Below are 13259 nucleotides of genomic sequence, written 5' to 3' on the forward strand. Positions count from 1 at the left end.
GAGGATGGGACTTGCCTCCAGACCCAGACACCAAAATCAGGGTGTTGCTAGAATAGCATTGAATGTGTCTACGTGTGAAACTCTTACCTGTCCTGTCACTGTAGTCATTGTGGTCTACAGGACTCCCCTAAAATGGGATGTCTGGTGAATTCACAGCTCTCCAGGTGCTACTAAATGGCTCTCCAGTGACAGTAACAGGAGCTGAGACATTCACACCACCTGCAGGTACCTGTAGTGGGGATAGGTGTGTTTAAGTGTCTGAAAGTGGAGATAAAGAGGAACATCTGAATCTGTTCCCTGATCAGTATTATTGTATTCCACACTCCAGGGAACCCCATTTACTCTCCAGCCACCTCTCCAGAAGGCTGTGGGTCTCCTGCTTTCCTTCAGCCCCAGAGAAGTCTGCAGGAGAGAGGAGGGTGTCTGAAATAGCACAGGCTGTCTTTGGACAGCAGAACTGAGTCCTGGGTGTCCCCTCCAGGCTGGGGAATGGACACACCCAGCACTCCTTGGTCACCTTCTGGAGACAGGAGGGCCCTGCAGTGTGGGGAGGGAGGAGAGGGAATTCTGCTGTTTAACATGGTGCCCCAGAAAATAAGGTATTCTGCTGCTGTGTAATGGGCTCAGAATAATGTGTGATTGTACAGGGAGAGGAAAGGCCCCTGACTTGTCTCTCTTCTCATCACTGACTGCTTCAGCAGAGACACTGAGGCCTCCCAAGAGGAGTAAGATCAGTGGTTTTGCTACAGCCACAGCCTGTCCTCAGAAAGCTGATGGCTGGCAAGGAAGCAAGTCTTTCCCAAAGATTAAAATTAAGGGTGATATTTTGGGGACAATATACTTCTTCACAAAAACTGAGCAAGAATTTCACTCTTTCAGCCAAAAGACTTTGCTGCTGATGAAATCCAGTTCCCCTCACCCTATGGCAAAACACTGAATATATGAAACTTTCTGGTGAAACGTCATGATGGTCTTTTGTAATGGAAAGCATTAAGTAATGTAAAATGACAGGGCCCTTATCCGTTCCTCCTGAATTAATCAGAAAGTGGTTTAGGCTTTTAAGAGAGGATAATGAGTTGCTTATCACAGACACAATGCCATTTGCATGGGTGCCTGACAGGCAAATCATCTTGGAAGTGGTGAGTATTGCTGTGCCAAGCCCCTGTGCTGGTTTGTGTGATGCCCACTGAGCCTGGAATGCAAAATCAGCTGCTCTGATGGAAACCACAACTCTGTGAACTATTTTCAGAAGACACTAATGAGATTTTGGTTTGTGTTTATCAGTACAAAATGGAAAGCCCCAAGAAGATAGAAGGGACAATTGCTGTCTTGCAAAAATATAGCTACATCCACAAAAACCAGAAGTTTGGGTTTATCAAGAACTAAAATATTGCTTTAAAATTATTTTAAATGGGGCACCACATGATTTGACACAAGTCTGGCCCTGTCCTGAATTAGAGTGTGCCAAGTTTGTCTATGGACATCCCTTCTTAGTCATGCTACAGGCATGTCTACAGCATCACAGGTTGATGTTCTGTCACGTGTCCTCTCAGCTGACAAAGACCTGCTGCCACATTCCCAAAATGTGCACGGCTGACAGGTGGTCACTTCCATGACTGTGCCATCCAGGAGCATATTCTGACACAGAGTCTTGCTTGTGTCCTGTTTAACTGCAGATGACATGCTCACCTAGTTGTGTTCAGCCTGGGGATGAGACTGCAGTGAGGTGTCACACCCTCTCTATTAATGGCATCCTCAGCCACATGTCACCCCAGCAGCTGAAAGCCTGATTTGTTCTGAAAGGGGATATTAGAACACAGGCTTTGCTTTCTCCCAGGGTGCTAGGACTTGATCCCAGCTTCCTGCAATCAGAGGTTTTGTGTTTCCCTATGCTGCTTCCCAACTGCTGTGTTTAAGTGCTGCTAATGATAGCTTTTGGTAGCCTTGTTGCTGGGCATTTGCAGCAGCAGCTGTGCAGGAGCTGGAATGGGCTCGTGGCTCTGCTGTGACAGTGGCAGAGCAGCAGAGTCACAGGGCTTGTCTTCCAAGCTTCCTCAGCGTGCCAGCTGTGAATGGCTTTATTTTTCTTCATCTGTAGCCTCTACATGCCAGGGCTAGAAAGCAGGTCAGAGGTGTTGGGAAGTGGGCTGGACAGTTGCTGCAGCTGGAGTGACCCGTGAATCCATCTCTGTGTGATGCTGAACTCAGCTGGGTCTGAGGCCAGTGACTGAATCCACTCAGGCACCAGTATGAAGCTGAATAACCACTGCACATTTAACCACTGCACATTTCTGCCTGTGTTACAAATAATTCATGTCTGACCCCTCAAAAAGTCTCTGGGAAAGTCCCTGTTGTTGTCTACCTTTCTATTTCACAGCTGCCATATTTCAGACTTTGGAAGCTGGGGCCATATTATAATGGACCTGCTTGTTATACTGCCTATTAGCAAAAGGACATTGTGACCTCTGCAGAAAACTATTGGAGTGCTATAAAAAATTCAATAAACTTAGCCATAAAATATGAATGGGTTAAAAATTCACAGTTCTTTGTTTAAATATTTTGTTTTCAGCAGAGTACAGACCTGTCCATAGTGTGCCATTAAAATACAGTTAGGCAGAATATTATATACTGATGGAAAACCATAACAGCAAGAGAAGAGCTGTGGTATGGAACCAAATCAAACCATGTATTTTGTAACAGCTCAAATGCACCCTGACTCTAACTGATTACTACATTACTGCTGGAGCTGCTACATGGACATGCTGGGAATGTATAAAGAGTTGCTCTCACTGTTACGCAAACCCTTTTCTCTGTGGAATAACAATTTCCCATTTTTCAATCTCCAGCAGTCCTTCCTTTCTGTTCAGATGTACTTAATTATTCAGACCCATTTAACTATTTGTCCTACTGCAGCGTGATTCATACCTCAAGACTCTGCACAGTAATTGTCATGCCAAGAAAAAAACACAATGCCATCCAAGACACCCTCTTCTCTACTGGTCATCCCTTCATTTTCTAGTGGAAAACCCTTTTGCTTGGTTTCATCTTGCCAGAAAGACAGAAGCTTTAGTATTTCAAAGTATTGGGGTTTTTTTTTCTGTAGCTACTGAGGACAGTATACAGCTATTTTTGTCTCCTATTTTCTTCTTGTCTTTTCCATGCATTTCTCCTAACAAGCTTAGAGAACTGGCTGCCATCAGTTCATTTTTGCTCCTATATAGTTAAAGACTTTTCCTCTCCCCAGGTTTACCATTCTCAGCCTGGTCAGAACCACCCCTCTAGTGGAGAGAAGAAAGCCCTTTCCAGGTATTTTGGCTTTTCTAGAATGAAAAATATTGTACAGATTTTTTTTTTTCCCCACAGAAAAATAACTGACTTTTGTCTCTGTGCATAAATCAAGACAAGGGTGGAGCAATGGTCATTTTTCTGGGTCTGCCTCTCCAGCCTCTTCCTCAGACACCAGGCCAAAGGAACCAGCTGATGGCTCTGTGCTGCTCCCTAACTTTCCACATTTATATTTTCATCCTACAGCTCCTCTGGAAAAAGATACTGCCTGAGGCCATGGCTTTTTAGCATCCTGAATTGTGCCTCCCCTGAGGCAAGGGGATCTCAGGGGCTACAGCTGGGTTAGGAGAGAATCTAAGGAGACTCCTGGTCCCCCCTCCACTCTGTTATAAACACACCACCTCCTTTTCCTCAGATTCATCTGCAGCAGCTGTGCTGTTTGGCTGGCACAGGGTGGTCACTGAGCCTTTCAGATATTATCCAGTGCTCCCTGAATAGAGTTAATGGCAGCACACAGATTGGAGAATTTGAGAAATTATGGGCATTTCTTGAGTTAGCCTCTGTAGACTCACCAAAACTGTCTGGAGAAGAGAAATATCCAGTAGAGAAATTTATTACAACCTTTTGCTGTCTGAAGATTGATCCTATCAGGTTTTAAAGACGAGCAGCTGAGCATGCAACTCTCATCTATTCCCCTAAATCCTCCCTATGACTTTTGGAGTATGAGGGTTTTTTTTTTCTTTTAACTGGCCACAAATATTAGGATCCTGTTGTCCCTGTCTGCTGGATACATGGGGAATGAGGTCCTTCTGAATACTTCAGAGATAAAGAATCTCTGCTTTATCTGCAGAGATTTATGCTGCTCTTCTCTAGACCATGGAAACAACCAGCACACATCAGGCAGAGGATGTATGAGAATGACAATGGGGAATAAAGCAAATACACAGGGAAGACAGCAAATACAGGTCCCCATGGTCCCTGCAGCACAGGCACTGCTTTCTCTCCATGTTCCTGAGGGAGCAGGACAAAACTGGGAGAAGTGCAGCTCTCTGCCTCTTTCCATGAGCACACACACACAAAATCCATGTCATGTGCCAGTGAAGACAGACACAGACCAAGCAACATCCATTCAGTGCAACCATGACTGACATATCTGACAATATACAAACCCTCTGTTTGAGCCCTCCACACAGAGATCAGCCAAATCCCCAAAGATTTTTCAGTCATAAATCATTTAAAAAAACACAGAATTTGTTTTTCTTATCTTGAAAAGAAATTAAGGAATGGTCAAGAGTTTAGAAGACAGGAATATTAATCTTAAGACCAAGCTGTTTGCAGATAGGCAGAAACTCCAGGTAGGTTTAATGTACAATGTGGGAAAACCACACCATTCAGTACAAAGAAAGGAAAGGAGGAGACAGGAAGAAAGAAGGTGCAGTAGTGGGTATAGAGGATGGTGCAAACATTACTCTGTTTTCTAGGCATCCAGAAAATTTCATATTTCTGTAACATCCAGCTTCAAGTAATAGATATCTTTTGCCATTAACACAGACTTTTGCAGACTGAAACAAATAGATATGTTTTTTATATAGACTAAGAAACAAGAGTTTAAAATAACCCACAGAGTCAAATAATTCTGAAATTCAATAATTAAGTGACACTTAGTACTTGCACCATACATTAATTTCAGAGCCTGAACAGTAATTAATAGCTATCACAACAACAAGGCTGCTGAGGATTTATAGGAGAAGCAAGATGAGAAAGTGTCTATCTTTGAACATCATCTCCAGTGGTAAGCAAAATGGGCTGTTCTTCACTCCTTTGGAAGGTGAGCACTAACTACCATCAGTGGGGAATGGAGGAATATTTCTCTACTGTTGGCTGCTTTAAACAGCTGCAGGAATGATGGGCAATGACACAGTGGACTCTTTGCCCCCAGTCCTAGGGTCAGATAATAACATCCCCATGCATCACCCCTCTGCAAAGGAAGTATGGTTCAGTTACCAGCAATTCAGGGCAGAGCTGGAATCAATTAGCTCTACATTAAAAACTACTTTTTTTAGAAAAAAATCTATGTTAAACATTAATACTAGGAAGTAACTTAACTATTACACAAGAGCAGAGCATAGTACAAAAGGAGTTTATACACACAGGCAAGTTTGTGAACATAAAGTAAAATCCAGGTCCCACTGAAGTCAGTGGGATCAAGATTTTATCTACTTGGCTTTAATGAATTTAGTAATTTGTCCACAGATTCTTAGCCTGTAGAGGACACCATATGGTTCACCACTCGTTATTAAAGCACAGGGACAAGGAAAATGATGGAGGGTTTCCATTTCCTAGGACAGGTTAGTAATAATACAATACTTCCATCACCCTGCAAGGAGGTGACATAAGTGCTTCACTAGCCATCCCTGCTAAACCACATATTTCTCCTTCAGCACTGCTCTCAGTATTTATACTCTGCCAGAAACACTTCTCTGTCAGTAAAAAAAATGGTTATAGAAGCAGACAGCACAGCAGCTACATGTAACTGCGTGCTCCTCTCCACGTGCATGCCCAATATTCTGTTTTCAAAGGCTGGCTATGGGGCATTTCTAGCAGGTTTCTGCCCTCATGTGAACAGGCTGGTGTCCCCAGCCACCAAAGCAGAAGCTGTGTAGACATAGACTGGCTGTAATTGGGCTTTCTAATTTTAAAGCCACGCTACATTACCACTGGTCAAATTCTTCAGGGCGCTGAAATCGATCTCTGCAGTAAAGCTGCGCCCACGGATGCTGCCCACGTGATCCTGTTTAAATTGGAGCACCACAGAAAAGACAAACTATTGTGATTTCTCCTATTCTGCTCTCTACAACAGATATTTCCCAGCCTGGTGGGTTGATAGGAGAAAAAAGCAGAATAGTCCTTGACTGTCTTAACTGTGTCAGCAGAAGCCTCTGGTGCTGATCCAGCTACACTGGCAAGAGTTCATGTTTTCTGGGATAGTGTGGCTTGCTCATAAAATACAGCTTTGCTTTCTTTAGGAGCACAAAGAGCAGAAATGGTGATACAGAGGCACACCCGAGGACAAACTATGTTGTTCAAATCACTGTACCTGCACCACAGTGCAAGAAAAGTCCTTCTAGGGCCAGCACAGAAGCTTTGAGAAGCTTGAGCAGCTGCTTGAATGTGTGAGCAGATCCAGCTGTCACTCACTCCCAGTTACAAGGGTTATCGCCCCCTTAGCAATGTGAGGTGAAGGAAATGTCACCTCTTCTTTGATGGCTCCAAATTTTGATCCACGTTGAAGTTGAAGGCTTTAATGTGCAGGATTGGGAGCGGGAGCAGATGGAGGTGGGTGCACATCCCCTTCTTCTGGCTCTTAAAAGGTTGTGACTGTGAGCAGAGGGACAGAGCACACAGATGGAGGCAATAACATCTTAAACTGCTATAGCAAGGGTTTTACCATCTGACAAAGCCCTTTGTAATGAAATTGCATATGTTGACTTAAGAAATACAGATGTTAATATCATCTGCTAAAGCACAAAAAAAAAAAAAAAAATAGGGAGAATATGTGGTGAATTTCCTCTGTGGGCCAGCATTGCTCCAGGATTTCCATGGCTGAAACCAGGACTCAACCCTGATGCTTTCCCTTTTCAGTCAGTCTCTAGCAAGGGAGGGGTGATGTTTTTTCAAGCTTTTCTGTGCTTGCTGTTAAGGAGATCTGCAGACCTGGGGCTTTTCTGGTGCTGACCTGTGTGAGCAGGAGCAGTACAACCCTGGCACCTGTTCTGATAGACACCTGAACAGGAAAATAATATCTCTGATTACCCTGACCAGTCTCTGGTTGGAAGGTGAGAGTGGTGGAGCCAGAAGCAGAAGGGGTGAGAGCAAAATTGCTCCAGTTAAGGGAAGTCAGTGCCTTGTCCCAAAACACCCCGAGTCCTGCTCAGTGATTGCTTTTGTTATTACTGACATATTGCAGGGAACAGAGCCTCCTGCTGCTTCCCAGATGAGACTCAGACTGCCTCTTGCTAACTTTCCTGCTGAGCCCCATGAGCTTTGAGAGCTAGACCCCTTTAAGGATTGCAGAGAGATCCCCTGCCAACAGGAGGGACAGAAGATTCCTCTTGCTCCCTCCCTGGCTCCCCTCCATGCTGAGGTTGGCATGCTCCCATATCAGACAAAACCAGATCTTCTTGGGCTGAGGAAAGCACAGAGCCAAAGCTGTTTTCATTCAAGGCACATTTTCCACCCCCTAGTCTTATTATATGGTGAGATGGAAGATGAAGAAAAAGATGAGCTAATGTCACTGCCTTTTCTTTAAAAAGCTGCTGATCCTCTTCAGAAAAGCAGTACCTCTGGTGGAATGAGTCATCCAGCATTTCCTACTCTCTTCTTAAATTTTCAATGGAGAGAAAGAGAGATGCTCAATCAAAGATGCTGAATTAATATCTAGAAGCTTCTAGGGATGCCTCCTACCCTCCCTAAATGGTAGAGAGAATTTTCTTTAGGAAGGCTGGAATAAATGTTTCTATACCATGGCTAGAGACCTGAGAAGCAGGCTGCTGCTGACCTAAATTAGATCATAGAATTATAGAATATTTTGAGTTGGAAGGGACCCACAAGGATCATCAAAATCCAGCTCCTGACCCCACACAGGACATCTCCAAGAATCCCACCATGTGCCTGACAGCACTGTCCAAACACTCCTTGAGCTCTGTCAGGCTTGGAGCTTTGACCACTGCCCTGGGGAGCCTGTGCCAGTGCCCAGCCAGGCTCTGGATGGAGAACCTGATATCTGGGTGCTCGTTTATGCTTGGACCATGCCCAGCCTGGCAGTCCCAGGGGGAGTACATCCATGGTGCCCAGCCACTGACTGGTACCAGCTCATGGCACCAGCCCAGGGCAGACTCAGTGTCCTGTAGTAAGGGTAAGGAATTCTGGCTGCCAGAAGACCACCCCTCTGTTTCCAGGTTCTGCCTCTGCTACTCCTCCTCAGAGCTGATGTGAACAAAGCCTAAATCAGGTGGCATTTATCAGGCAGTTTGATGCCTTCCCTTGTGGCTCATCCTGCTCCTTTTCTCTCTTCTCTCTTACCATTGTTTTCCTTCTTGCTCTTCCACTCAGCAAGCTGCTTGCTTTCCAAGGATAGCTTTGCCCCAAAGGGCAGAGCTGCTGCTAGCAGTTGTTTTATTTCTTATTAGTATTTGGGGAGTTCCCTCCCTGCCTCCCAGGTCTGCCTGCAATCCCTGCAATGACATATTTATAAAATATCTTCACCTCCAGTCTAACGACACAAACTAGATTTCAAGGCTATTGAAATAACGGGGTATCTTAGCAACAAATATTTATTTTAATAACAGTATTCTCATCCATGTTAAACAAGCACCTACTTCAATGGTCAGAACATCCTAGAACATTTTATTTTGTACCACAACCTACCTTCTGTTGGCTCATCTTCACTTTAAAGAGTTACTAAAGTCAATGCCATTGTCCCAGAGAGGTTGTTCTCAGTGACTTCCCAATATTTTAGAACAATACCCAAAAGAAGCAGGTCACTGCACTCCTGCTAACCACCCACACAGATTTGATGTGGGGGCTTTCCTCTCACTATCTGCTAGAAATTTACTCTTGTTGCTGGTGTTGATCCGCTCAGATGAGCTGCTGAACTGATTTCTTGCATTGTTTGTTTACTGCATATCTGAAGACTGCAACACTCCAGCAAGGACCACCAGGCTGATCCCTGCTCTGGTCCCAGTTGATCCTTGACTCACATCCTCTCCTTGAAGCTGTCAGGAAGCAACAAGTGACATCCCAGCAAACCTCCCTGCTACTGCTCGTTCATGCTGCTCACCCAACTTGCCATGAGAGGCTTCACCATCCATTTCCTCTGGCCCTTATTAGGATTCCAGGAAGGATTTTTCTTTGAAAGAAATTTCCAATTTCCCCTCGAAAATTAGCTGTAGTGGAAACATTCACACATCAGAAATAATGGCTAACATAACCACCTTGCTTTACTGTTTTATTGTCATTGTACATTTTGCAATTACCTTTTCCTCTCCCCTGCTAGCTAAGCCAAGAGACTGACTGTGACATCAAACCATAATTTGTATGGTCATCGTTATAAATTTATGAAAGCAAGTAATAGTTTGTCTTATGGAATAAAATAACACAGCATGAAATTAGAGTAGCTTATCTTCATATTCCTTGGACAGCACATTGTTGCTCCCTGATGGGTTGAAAGCACTTTCTTTTGATAAACTCACTAGTATCTGCCTTTGTACTCTCCGAGTGAGATATTTTGTTGACAGAAACATCCAGAAACATTTTCTTGGCATTGTCCTGTGGAGGATAAATCCAGCCCTTCTTGTCCCCAGCACTCACTGGGGTTCAGTTTTGGTTCAGGAAGGGAATACCGTGGTCATCAGAAAACACAGACTCTCCTAGTGCACATTTACCTGGGGATTGTTGAGCAATACGCTCTCCAGTTCTCTCTATTTTTCCATATTGCCCCTGTTAATTAGTGTGTCAGCAGCAGTGAATCAAGTAACATCTGAGCAGTTCTAGCCCAGGGATTCAGCATGATCCAGCCTGGGCCAGTGGGCACCTTCCTGGCTGCTGGGGATGGTCCAGCACAGGCCAGAGTGCACTTGCTCAGCTCCTAGACACAGCTGCAGGTTCCTCACTGAATTGCTCCACTTCCAGGTTGACTTTAATCCATGTATTTTCTCTCTTCCACTTGCCACCTTCCTCCCCCAGTTACAAATGAATGTTTGTGTACAGCTCAAGGAGAAACACCTTTCACAGCTTCATAAAAATAAATGATGTCAGCCTGCCGCTGAGTTAGGCAGGAAGCTCTGCTGAGGACAAAAGCTGTTCTGAAGCTGCCATCATGCAGTGTTTGGCAATCCCACCTGTGCTAGAGGGTGGATCTGCTATCCCACAAACTGTGTGCAAGGACAGGGGAACTGGTGATGACACCCATCTCCCGGAAACAGCCACAGGGCTTTAAAAAAATGTAATGGCAACAATCACTGTTTACTCCAGGATAGCTGAGCACTACTTATGTTGAAAGAGAATATTGTTCACCTCTCTCATTCTTGCTTGGTAAGGGTTGAAGTCCAGACCAAACAGGTGGTGTGACCTGTGCTGCTCCCCAGACAAGTGAAAGGAGTGTTTTGGGTAGAATGCCAGACACTTGTGGTGTGAAAACAACTCTTCTTCTGATTCTCTTAGCATAACTTCATTAGTGACAAGGACTGAGAGTGAAAGTGACAGCCTCATCATTTGATTTGATTGCTTATTGTGTTAATTTGGTATGGAAGCACTTTGAAGCTATTAATCTATTGATTCATTTTTACTTGAGAATGTAATTTGATTACTGTATTTTTCGCATTTCTATTAGCTTTGTAAAGAAACCAAGTAGCATGCTTGCTTTCAATTCATGCTTGCTCTATTATTCAGTTTGATGAATTATATGAAAAAGGCCACTGAGCTGGTTAGGTTAGACCATTCCAAAGACAAGACTGCCTAACATGGCAAAGGAAAGTCTATCCATGTAGCTCTTCTTCCACATTATCCATATACAACATTTACAGCTTTACTCTGTCTAGCAGCACAACCCAGTCCCTTATTCATAAAGCACAGCTGGCTCCTCCAAATGCATTACAGTTCTATTTTCTGATGTGTGAGCCACATTTTTTTGCAGCTGCATTAACCAACCTTTGCCAATGTCCCTCTAAACCTGTACCAGCCCAAAAACACACTCCAGTGTTTCTAGGTGGAGTTCTTCTCCCTTTTCACCCACAGTAGCTGTTCATATATATGCACATACAGCCCTATAAATTAGGACAACCTGAATTCATTAAAGCAGGCAAGCTGTTGGTGTTTTGGGCTGGTTTTAGCACTGCTGCTCAGCTGAAGCAGGAAAAATGGATGCAGGCTAGGCATTTAACTTGGTGCTCTCCAAACACAAAGCACTTTTAACCATTGCCAAGGTGTTTATTTCCAATCTCAGATTCTTTGAGAATCTGACACCTGTTGTAAGGCAACACCTTGTGCAATAAATTTGGTTTTTACAGGTCTCAAAAGATGAGATGCAATAAAAGCTATGGTGTTGAGTGCAGCTTCATAAACTGGCTTAGAGCAGCAATGCATTTCAAAGCACTGGTTGGATTGTAGCTGGGAAATTGATGAGAGATCTGACCTTTAAAAATGTGTCTTTTTTGTCTAATGAAATATAGCCACCTATTCTTCCTTCCTCCTGTGAAGGCCAACCTTCACCCTCTGGGCTTTGCAACATCATCACCCTCAGTGTGGCCTGGGGGAATGAAATAAACTTCCCTCTAGAGACTATCAGTGGTTTTTGATCATGGCCACTGACAGTGAGTCAGCAATTAAATAATCAGTTAAGTATAAAGCTGGAAATTAGCTGGGAAAACAATGGAGAAAGATCCCATCAAATATTTGTGTCTAAGCAGAGACCCTGCTCAGCCAGGCTTAAATCCATTTGTGTTCAAGCAAACATTTAAAAAGCTGCTGTTTGTTCACAGGGAAATGTGGAGAGGGGCTGCTCAGCAGTGCTTGTACATGGCCAAATCCACCCTGCAGGGATTGGTACCAGCATGGTTTAACCCTCTCTGTGTGGTGCTTGGGAGAGTGTGAGGAAGCACTGAGAGATCAGGGAACAAAGCAGGAGCACTTTCAGTCCACACCCACATGGTGGATGCCTGGGGGTGGTGAGGAAGAGGAGGAATCCCTGAGAAGCGGTGAAGTCCTTGACCAGAATCAAGGTGCTTGTGGTCCTGAGCAGGAGCACAAGATGAAATGCTTGAGCAGGAGCTGGGAGGGTGCAGCTAAGTAAAACTCTTTATGTGTACTGCTCCACTCCAGCTTTGACCTTAAAGATCACTGAGATGGAGTTGTTTGGCTGGGAGAGGGAGACACTGATAATTATTTAGTACATGGTTCAAAGCCTGACTCCTGTCTGGATGAAATGGACAGCTACCAGCCCTGCTGTCCAGAGATAAGTGTGGAAAGAGAATTGGGTATCTTGGCAAGATTTCTGCTGGAGCTGAATTCAAACTGCAAAGTAATTCATCACTTGCAACTCTTCAATCCTTATTACCCACTTTGCTATCTTGAATCAAAGTCCTCTGTCTTCTGGAGCTCGGTTCCTATTTTAACTGAGATACTTTTCCTGAAAAGCAACTCTCCAATTTAGGGGAAGGCAATAAATTAATAAAAAGATAGGTATAAATCATCACTCGTGACTTGGAATAGCTCTGCAATTATTCAGGTCTATAAGGCTTAGCTAATGTTTCTAATGTAATATTCTGCCATGAGATTTAATTTGCCTCATACGACTCATTTAGTAACCTAAGCATAGATGTAGAACTGACAAATATCTATTAAACCAGCATGTCCAGATACAATGGGGTGGATTTGTCCATCACTAGGTATTAAGACAACACTAAGCAGATGATTTTGGATAGATAGCCTCAGCTGTAAACTCTATTTAATTACATGTTTGTTATTCTCTTATTGTTATCTGTCTTCCATTGAGCCATGTGCACCAAGAGCTCTCTCACAAGAGATTTCTGGGCACAAACAACTAATTTACATTAAGTGGTTTCCTTAGTCATCTGCCTGTTATGTTCCCATCTGGATACAATGCCACACCATGGACTGGGCCTTTTTCTGTGCATTGGAAGTGGCTTGTCGTCACTCTGGGAGCTCATGACTGAGGTATAAGATACCACTGAGGTCACAAAAACCACAGAAGGTTATAGCAACAATTACTACACCTCCAGTTATTTTAATTGAATTGTTTGTGACAGTCCCAACACACCTCCATGTCCTGTTGTTTGAGTGTGCTAGAAATGATACTGCACTTTTCATAAGATAATAGCAATTAGCAGAACTGTGGTTGGTGGTTACTTTAGGCAGCATTGTCTCTGTTGTTAGCCCTCAGTTTCCTTCACAGCAGT

This window comes from Lonchura striata, chromosome 2 (genome assembly GCF_046129695.1).
Source record: "Lonchura striata isolate bLonStr1 chromosome 2, bLonStr1.mat, whole genome shotgun sequence".
In the NCBI taxonomy this organism is placed as follows: Eukaryota; Metazoa; Chordata; class Aves; order Passeriformes; family Estrildidae; genus Lonchura; species Lonchura striata.